We start from the raw sequence: 9,071 nt of genomic DNA, 5'->3' as shown, positions 1-9,071 counted from the left end.
GGGTATATGGGTAGATGTGTGTGTGTGTGTGTGTGTGTGTGTGTGTGTGTGTATGGGTGTCTGCCAACATGAAGAAACCACTACACAGCAAGCTCACTGGGGCTCCGGCCATTAACAGGAGCTTTACCAAATCCCCATCTATTTCTGTGAGCTGCCTGGCTCAGGAGACACAGCCATGTTGAAGGCGGGATGCTGTCAGCAGCAAGCTGCTGTCAGCATTAACCAGCAGTAGTTCTTGGCTAATGGGCTTAAGGATAAAGCTGTCCCTTCAAAGCTTCTCTGGCCAAAGTGCCTGCAGGTCAGGAATCTGACTCAAGCCTGCTGCACTGCATGCTGAGAGGCAGAGAAGGCTCTAGCAGAAAAATGATTACTGGAGGATAAATGGTACAGAGAAATGGAGAGTATGACAGTGTGTTTGTGACAGCAAAGGGCTCTGAACCCACACCATCTGCACACCCAAAGGAGCAGGGCATCCTAGGTACTCCAGTTACTTGGCAAGGCCGTCCCTTTCCCACTCATCTAGCTCCTAATATTCAGATTGTGGGAGGGAAGAGGGGAAGGAGTGTCAAAACACCAACATATACCTGGGTCTAGAAACTCAGGACTATCGGGCAACAAAATACATGAAGAAAAAACTGGAAGAACCCTACATCTTGCAGGCAACCTCCTGAGGAAAGTCAGAGAATAAATACCCATCTGTCACCTGAAATACCTAGAGTATCTGAGATCAGGTAAAGTGGGATGAATCCTGCTGATTTTGTGCTGTCCATAAATAGCACCCTTGTTTCCTGTGACCTGCCTTACTTTGATGAAGAAGCCTCATTTTCCTGGCCCTGGAAATAACCATGACAAGACACTGTGGCCTTCTACAGTGTTCAATGCCATTATATAATTATATTAAATTCACTCAGAAAAATCAGGCAATACTTGGTTTATCCAGCAGCACCACAGATGAAGAAGAGGTGTGCATTAATTTGTCAGAGAAAAGAATCTTACTCCTTTGACTACCAAAACTTAAAAAAAAACCACAACTTAACTACTTTTTATAGAAAAAAATTTAATGTTTCTGTTCATCTTCATCTTCTTAAAAAGAGAATGTTGACTGGAATGAAACTTTATAATGAATATTAATTATTGTACTGTATGACAATACAATTCTGTCTGCTTTTGAGTTTTTCTGTCGCCTCCTCCATCGAGGCTGTCAGCTATCACTTAATCTGTTCCTCTGCCTGCTTCTAATAATCTTACCTGTCTTCCACATGTCTGATTCTAGTCTTTTTCTGGGATCGGGAAACTAGAAAATCAGGGTCCTCAGAACTTTATATTAAATAACAGTAAGTAAAGCTCTGCCTAAAGGTTTTGGGGATAACATGCTAGAGTTTGGTGCACATCGTTTGGACCTTAAGCTTTTGTCACTTGAGATGGAGCTTGAAAACTGACCTCTGGGGAAGCAGGGAAAAAAAGTGGTTCTGAATTTCATAGTTATTGAATGATAAGCATAGTGATTGTCAGTGAGGGTATATAGACAGGCTGGGGAACTACTCAAGACTTGCTCATTCAGGATGGATATGAATGAAAATGGAAGGGTAGAACTGTTTAACTCAAATGTCAGTTCCAGATATTTTTTTCAGACTGTCGAAGACATAGAAGAACAGTGGAAGTTACAGAGAGAAAGAACAGATGAGTCCACCAAGAAGTCAAAATAAAACTTTCATCTTGTATTATTCTCCCTTCATCTTGAATCTCTCCTCTCCAAAAGCCTTTCCCTGTCTCCCATGTTATTGTTCATTTGTTTCAGTCATGTCCAGCTCTTCATGACCCATTTGAGATTTCCTTGGCAAAGATGGTGGGAGTGGATTGCCAATTTCTTTTCCAGCTCATTTTATAAATGAGGAAACTGAGGCAAACAGGGGTAAGTGACTTGCCTAGGGTCATGCAGCTAGTTAAGTATTTGAGGCTAGAATTGAACTCAGGAAGATGTGTCTTCCTGACACCTGGCCAGATGCTCTCTATCCACTATGCCAGCTAGTTATCCATTATTTATCTTCCATATTTATGTATTAGAACATAAGTCAAGACTTTTGATGCCACCCTGGAAGTAGCCATTTTTTTACTTAACTGTGGTAAAAAGGAAGGTATTGTTCAAAGATGAATAGGAGGGACAGCTGGGTAACAAAATGGATGAGAGCCAGACCTGAGGTCAAGAGGACCTAGGTTCAAATCTGGCCTCAGATACTTCCTAGCTATGTGATCTTGGGCAAGTTGCTTAACCCCAATTGTCTAGCCCTTGCTGCTGTTCTGTCTGAGGATTGATACTAAGACAGCAAGTAAAGATTTAAAAAAAGAGATGAATAGGAAAAAATAGTAACTAAACTTGCTAACCAATTCTGCCCCAATCTTTCCAAAAACAAGCAAAATTTGTGGGCTATTAAATTCACCACTGAAAGGGACTGTTCCCTTCATTTTAAGGATGAGGCCCAGGCATTTTATACCCTAGAAAAGAGAAATGACTTACCCAAGATCACACAGAATAAATAACAGAACTGAGATTCAAACTCAAGTCTTGTTCACTCTAAGTGCATCTAGGCCATAATGCAGTGCTCATCTACACGTCTAATTTAGGGTACTCCTTTGTAACTTAGTCTGTAAAGGGCAGTGTAGCACTTAACAGTAATTACTAAATCTGTGGTCCTTTCCCATCCTTGGTTACCAGATGAATCAGTGTGATATTTTGGGGGGGGGGGAAGAGCCCAGGACAGAGAATTGGGGGGGGGGAAGATTTTCATCACAGCTCTTCTACTCTGGGTGGCTTAAAAGGCATTCACAGGGCTTCCTTCACAACCAATCTGTAACACAGGAGGTGTGGATGTTACTTTCTCCATTTTACAGATGAGGAAATAGACTCAACCTGCTCATCTGCCATGAATTAACAGCAGAACCGCAACCCAAACTCAAGTATTCGGCCCCCAAAGTCAATCCTCTTTCCACAACCCGAGGTCCTTATCCATTCTACAATTCTATCAGGCAAAACTGTATTTTTTCCTTCTCCTTTAAGAATAGAAATAGAAACAACAAAATAGCCAGAGCTGATACTGACCGCATCCTTCTCATTTCCACATTTTCCCATCCCCGATGCAGATACCTTCAGAGGGATCATTTCATTTTAAAATGCAACTCTCTTTGGCTTAAAATGAGGTTACAAGGAGCACAGAAATTCTGTCTTACAGATTCCAAAGGAGGGTAGAGGAGGATATCTTGTCTGATAGCAGCTTTGAGATTCTTAAACCACAGCCAGGTACAGGTAGCCATAACAGTAAAGCAGTTTTTTCTTCTTGGATTCCTTTTTAATGCAAACTAAGAGACTTACCATCTTCCTTAACTGCAGAGTTCAGGAGAAAGTGGTCTCTGAAATCTTAACTATATTCTTCACTTTGGGTATCATTTTCTATTCCTCCCCCACTGCTACCTTTCTGCTGTTCCACTCTAGCTTTTTCCATTGATAAGCACACCTTGAATTTAGATGAACTGTTTCCAAAAACTAGACCCATCTTCCCTAACATTGTGAAAGAAAAACCACTTTCTCCAGTAAAACTGTTGGACATACTATACTATTTAAAAAAAAAGAGCTGGATTTAGTATTAAAAGACCCAGGTTCAGATTCTGATTCGGCCACTTATATGACCATAGACAAGTCACAACTACTTTGGGCCTCAGTTTCCTCATATGTAAAATTGGGGTAGAGGGGTTTGCATATGAAATTCCTTCTAATTCTAAATCTGTGAGCCTACTTAGTTCATTAAGTACGAGATGATACTAAAATCTACTTTGTCAATTAAAAAAGATTTTTAGTAATATTGGAAGGAAAAAGAATATTAAATCTTTCATAACATGACTCACAAATATCACTCCCATCAACAGAGGTTTGTGGCTTCCCATTTTGAAATCACACTTAAGGGAAGAGTTCATAGAACCCTGTTTTCCCCACCACCGAGAGCTAGCATTTCACCTTTTCCCTTTTTTGGAGAAGAGTTCCTGTGATCTTATTTCAATATCCATTCCAGCCCTCTTTTGCTATGGAATACCAACTGCTGGAATGCATGTTTGGGAAGAGAGTTTAAGGAGGTACAATGGAAGAACAATAGATTTACAATCAGAATTTTGGTTAAAAAATTCTTTATGCCACTTATGTGACATTAGGAAAAAAAAACCAAACAAACCCAAAACAACTCTTTATGCTATTGTGTGCTCCTGGGCAAGTCAGAGCTTCTTTTAAAGCTCAGGTCAAATGAGACTTTTTGTGATTCCCTCCAGCCAGTAATGTGCTCTCATTAGGGGAATGGGGATAGAGTCGAGATCTGTGATTTTGTCACAGTGGAGACTATATTCAATAGCACAAGTGGCAACTGTCTAGCTACCATGATCTTAGAAAACCATGTGGGGCATTTGAGAGGGTAAGTGACTTGCCCAGTATTTTAACTACAGTTGATAAGTGTCATCTTTCCATCTACTGTGTCATACTTTATTTCTTCCAGAAAATGTTTATTTTGTATATATCTCAGTTGCATTTAGGGCACCTAGGGACACAATGGATAAAGTATCAGTTCTGAAATTGGGAAGAGATGAGTTCAAATCCAGCCTCAAGCATTTATTAACTATGTGACCCTGGGCAAGTCACTGAACCGTTTGTCTCAGTTTCCTCATCTGTAAAATGAGCTGGAGGAGGAAATAGAAAATCACTCCAGTATCTTTGCCAAGAAAACCATCAATTTGGGGTTATGAAGAGTCAGCAATGACGAAAAATGACTAAATAATAACATTTGCATTTTGATGGTAATATTGTATGTGTGTGTGCATGTATGTGTATATATAAAAACACTTTCAGGTTTACAAAGCATTTTACATGTGTTGTCTCATTTGATTTTCACAACAACCCAGAGAGATAGATGCTATTATTACCACCATATACTAGTTGAAGAAACCGAGTCTAGGAGAGGTTAAGTGACTTGTCTGTTATCACACAGCTAGTCAGAATCTAGAGCAGGATTTGAACATTGGTCTTCCAAGTCCAGCACACTACAGGTCTCCCTTCCACATCATGGAGATTAGGGGTATAGTGCCCACATGATCTGGAAAATCCAAGTTTTTGACTCTCTCTTTGTAACAGAGAAGGTTTGATTTTTTTTTCCTTTTTCTTTGATGCAGTGTTCACACTAACTTATATGCATTTCTGGGTAACTAAACTTTTAAAAATATCTCTTCATTTCTAGCCTTTCTGTGTTGTCTACCGGCTTTTGCATTCTTTTTGCAAACTTTAACTTTTTATTTTAACTTTAAAAGAAATTGTGCATATTTATAGTATCAAAAGATAAAATGTATTGATATTATACAATACTACATTTCTGAGTTTCTAAACTTTTTTCTGTGTCATCTGCTGGCCTTTGTGCGTTGTCTGTAGCTTCCTCAAAACTCCTCCAAAATTCCCATTTAATTTCTTCTGCCTACCCAGGAAAGACTGAAACCTCACCAGGGGAAGTAACAACATGGAAGGGATACCTTCTGGATGTCCATTGTGTTCCCTAGCTGTTTCTTCCGGTAGAATGTAAGCTCCTTCAGGGGACAGACTGTTTGATTTTTATCTTTGTATCTCCAGTGCCAAGCACAGTTCCTATGCTTAATAAATCTTTGTTGACTGAACAATAGATTGATTTGGTCAGATTATCCAACTGTGAAATGGAATTAAAATTTCTGACTATCATAGTATAGTATCTTATAGTATATATAGCATAGCATCTATCAGTTTACAGAACAGAATTTGTGTTAAAAATAAAATTTGGTTCAGAACAGACATTTTCTACCTTTTAGCAGTACTGCCAACATGTGGTAGGGGCAAAAAATTGTAATTAATACCCAAACTGTAATTTCTGTATGGTTTTTACATTGAACTTCTCCCTGATATTAGTGCTCTTCTCGTTATCCACCCATGCCTTGTCATCATGCACAAGATAAACAACACCCAACTGATCCTTCTTTGACATTAGGTAGTACTAGTAACCCAAACTCTTTAAAAACAAGAGCCCAGTATTATATATCTCTGTAACTTCCCCGGCGCTTACCACAGTGTTTTACCATAGAAGTTGCTCTAAATATACTGGTTGAATGAATGAACTTCCTCCCCACTATGACCCAGGAGTTATTGAAATCTATATATGTGAAATAGGACATATCTCTTTAGTCATATGGAAGTTTTAAAAATTAAGCTTAGATTTTTTTAAAAAGATCTCCATCAGGCAGTCATGTGAGCCTGTACCACAGAGATAACAGGTGGTGAAAGAAAGAGGGACTGCTATCACAAGATATAGAAAGTCCATTTAATTTAAAAGTTAAGAAGGCTGTAGGCAGAGAAACTTGGGATATTCGTGGCCTCATCTGAATAGGGCTGGTAGATTTATAAGAAAGAGAATTGAGAGCTGGAAGGGGCTTTAAGAGATTTCATCACACAAGAGTATGCCTTTGCTCTTACTCCCAACAACCAATGAGAGTTTCCAGGGGCAAGTCTCAAACCTCTTTTTGAGTCTTCTATCTCTTCCCCAAACCTTACATGAAGTGATATCGGCTCTAAAATGGATTTAAATCACATTCTTATATTCTTCACTTAGAAATCAGGAGTGTTTTGTGCTAGCTAAAAAAGCTGAGCAGTTAATTTAAAACCTACAGAATCAAAGGACTGAATGGGCTCTTGGAGATCAGATTCTAGCCCAACTTCATTTTACAAATGAAGAAACAGAGGCCCAGAAGGGATAAGTGACTTACCAAAGGAAATAGAACCAAAATTTGAAACCAAATGTTTGGACTCCAAACCTGCATTATCACTGTACTTCAAGAATATGGATTATTCCATAGAAAACTAATAATATAGAAAGTGGGCTGGAGGGAAGTTATAGAATCATTTTCTGAGCCATGAATGAATTTCCTGGGACTCAACCTCCTTTATAATGAAGTTGTCTGCCTTCAGGACAAGAAGGCTCCAGAAATCATGAGATGCAGTGTTGGCATGACTCATAGGGTTCAGTGAAAAAATTCCCACTAAGCCACACACATGCTCATGTGTACAGGATAAAAATACCTCTAGGAACGGTTTCTATTGGTCCACAAACAGTTGAAGGTATCACTCTAAGGTTAACAGAAAGATGTCTTCCTTCTCCTTTCTTTATCCCTGTCCCTCCTTGGTGGTGACCCCTGCTTTGCTTCCCAAAGGCATCCAAAGCCTTCCTATACTTTAGTAATAATGATGATGATGATGGACGGAATCTCGCTGGCTCGGTGGATTGAGAGCCAGGTCTAGAGATGGAGGTCCTGAATTCCAATGTGGCTTCAGACCCTTTCTAGCTGTGTGATGCTGGGCAAGTCACTTAACCCCCATTGCCTAGCCTTCCCTGCTCTTCTGCCTTGCAACTAATACAAAGCCTTGGTTCTAAGACAGAAGATAGGGGTTTAAAAATGATGATGATGACAACAATAAAAACAATTACTACTTCCCACATGTTTGTAGTGGATGCTTTTTTCTCACCATAGCCCACTCTGACACAATGTGGCATAATGTAAAAAACACTCAATCCAGGCTTCTTATAACTTATATGGTCCTAAACAATTTAGTTTCCTCATCTCTTAACTTGAGGGAATTAGACTAGAGTAGGTGATCTTAACCTGGGATCCACAGAGGTTTCAAGGGAGTCTGGAAAACTGGATCAGTGGAAAAATAAATCTCTTCCCCCCTCCACTAAAGAACATTTAAGCCTATTATTCTGTGAAAGAGTTCATAGGCTTCCACAGGCTGCCAAAGGGGTCCATGACACAACAATGAACCCCTGGGCTAGATCAGGTTGTTCCTGCCACAGTAGAAAGTAAGCTCCTTGAGGGCAGGGGCTGTTTTCATTTGTGTCTTTGCATCTTTACACTCATGCACTTGTGGGCATTTAAGAAAGCCTTGTTGAACTGTGTTGACTTCCTTGAGATCCCTTCCAGCTCCCAAGTCCTTCCATCGTAGGGCTGTTTCCCAAAGTGACTGAGAGCATGAATTTCGTTGCTATCAGCTTCTTCCTGGACCGGGAGACTGTCCTATCCTAGCCTACACCTGAGAGTCTCTTGTCCTATGGATTTCCTTTTTCTTTCCTTACACAAACAGAGCTTGGACCCTTCTCCCTTTCCCCCAGCTTTGTACCAAGATTACAACGTGGTTTATTCGGTTGGAAGAGCCACTTACCTAGGAGTCAAGAGATCTGGGTTCAACTCCAGTTCTCAAGATTCCTGGTTATATGACAAAGCAAGTCACTTCCATATACACGTATGCACACATATCATTTTCTGCAAGGAGTCCACATCCCCTCGACTTTTAGTGCCCTTGCTCTCAAACTACTTTGTATGTTTTCATATATATAGGGGCAAGTCATGTGTGTATACACATACCCACACATATATGGGGGGAGAGTGTACACATATTTGTTGTTCGGTCATTTCAGTTGGGTCTGACTCTCTGTGATCCCATTTGGAGGTTTCTTGGCAAACATGCTGAGATGGTTTGCCATTTCCTTCTCCAGCTTATTTTACAGATGAAAAAACTGTGGTCAACAGAGTTAAGTGACTTGACTAGGGTCACACAGCTAAGATATTGGAGTGCTTTGCCATTTCTTGCTCCAGCTGATTTGAGGAAACTAAGAACAATAGAATTAAGTGACTTGCCCAGGGTTACACAGCTAGTGTCTGAGGCCAGGTGCTCTATCCCTTTCCCAACATACACTTCTTATCTCCCCCATTAAAATGCATCCTCCCTAGCAGAAGAGATTGTTTCATTCTTTTTTTTTTTTTTTAAACCCTTACCTTCAATCTTGGAGTCAATACTCTGAATTGGCTCCAAGGCAGAAGAGTGGTAAGGGCTAGGCAATGGGGGTCAAGTGACTTGCCCAGGGTCACACAGCTGGGAAGTGTCTGAGGCCGGATTTGAACCTAGGACCTCCCGTCTCTAGGCCTGGCTCTCAATCCACTGAGCTAGCCCAGCTGTCCCCTGTTTCATTCTT

The sequence above is a fragment of the Gracilinanus agilis genome, chromosome 6 (assembly GCF_016433145.1).
Source record: "Gracilinanus agilis isolate LMUSP501 chromosome 6, AgileGrace, whole genome shotgun sequence".
Lineage (NCBI taxonomy): Eukaryota > Metazoa > Chordata > Mammalia > Didelphimorphia > Didelphidae > Gracilinanus > Gracilinanus agilis.
This window is presented reverse-complemented; position numbering follows the sequence as displayed.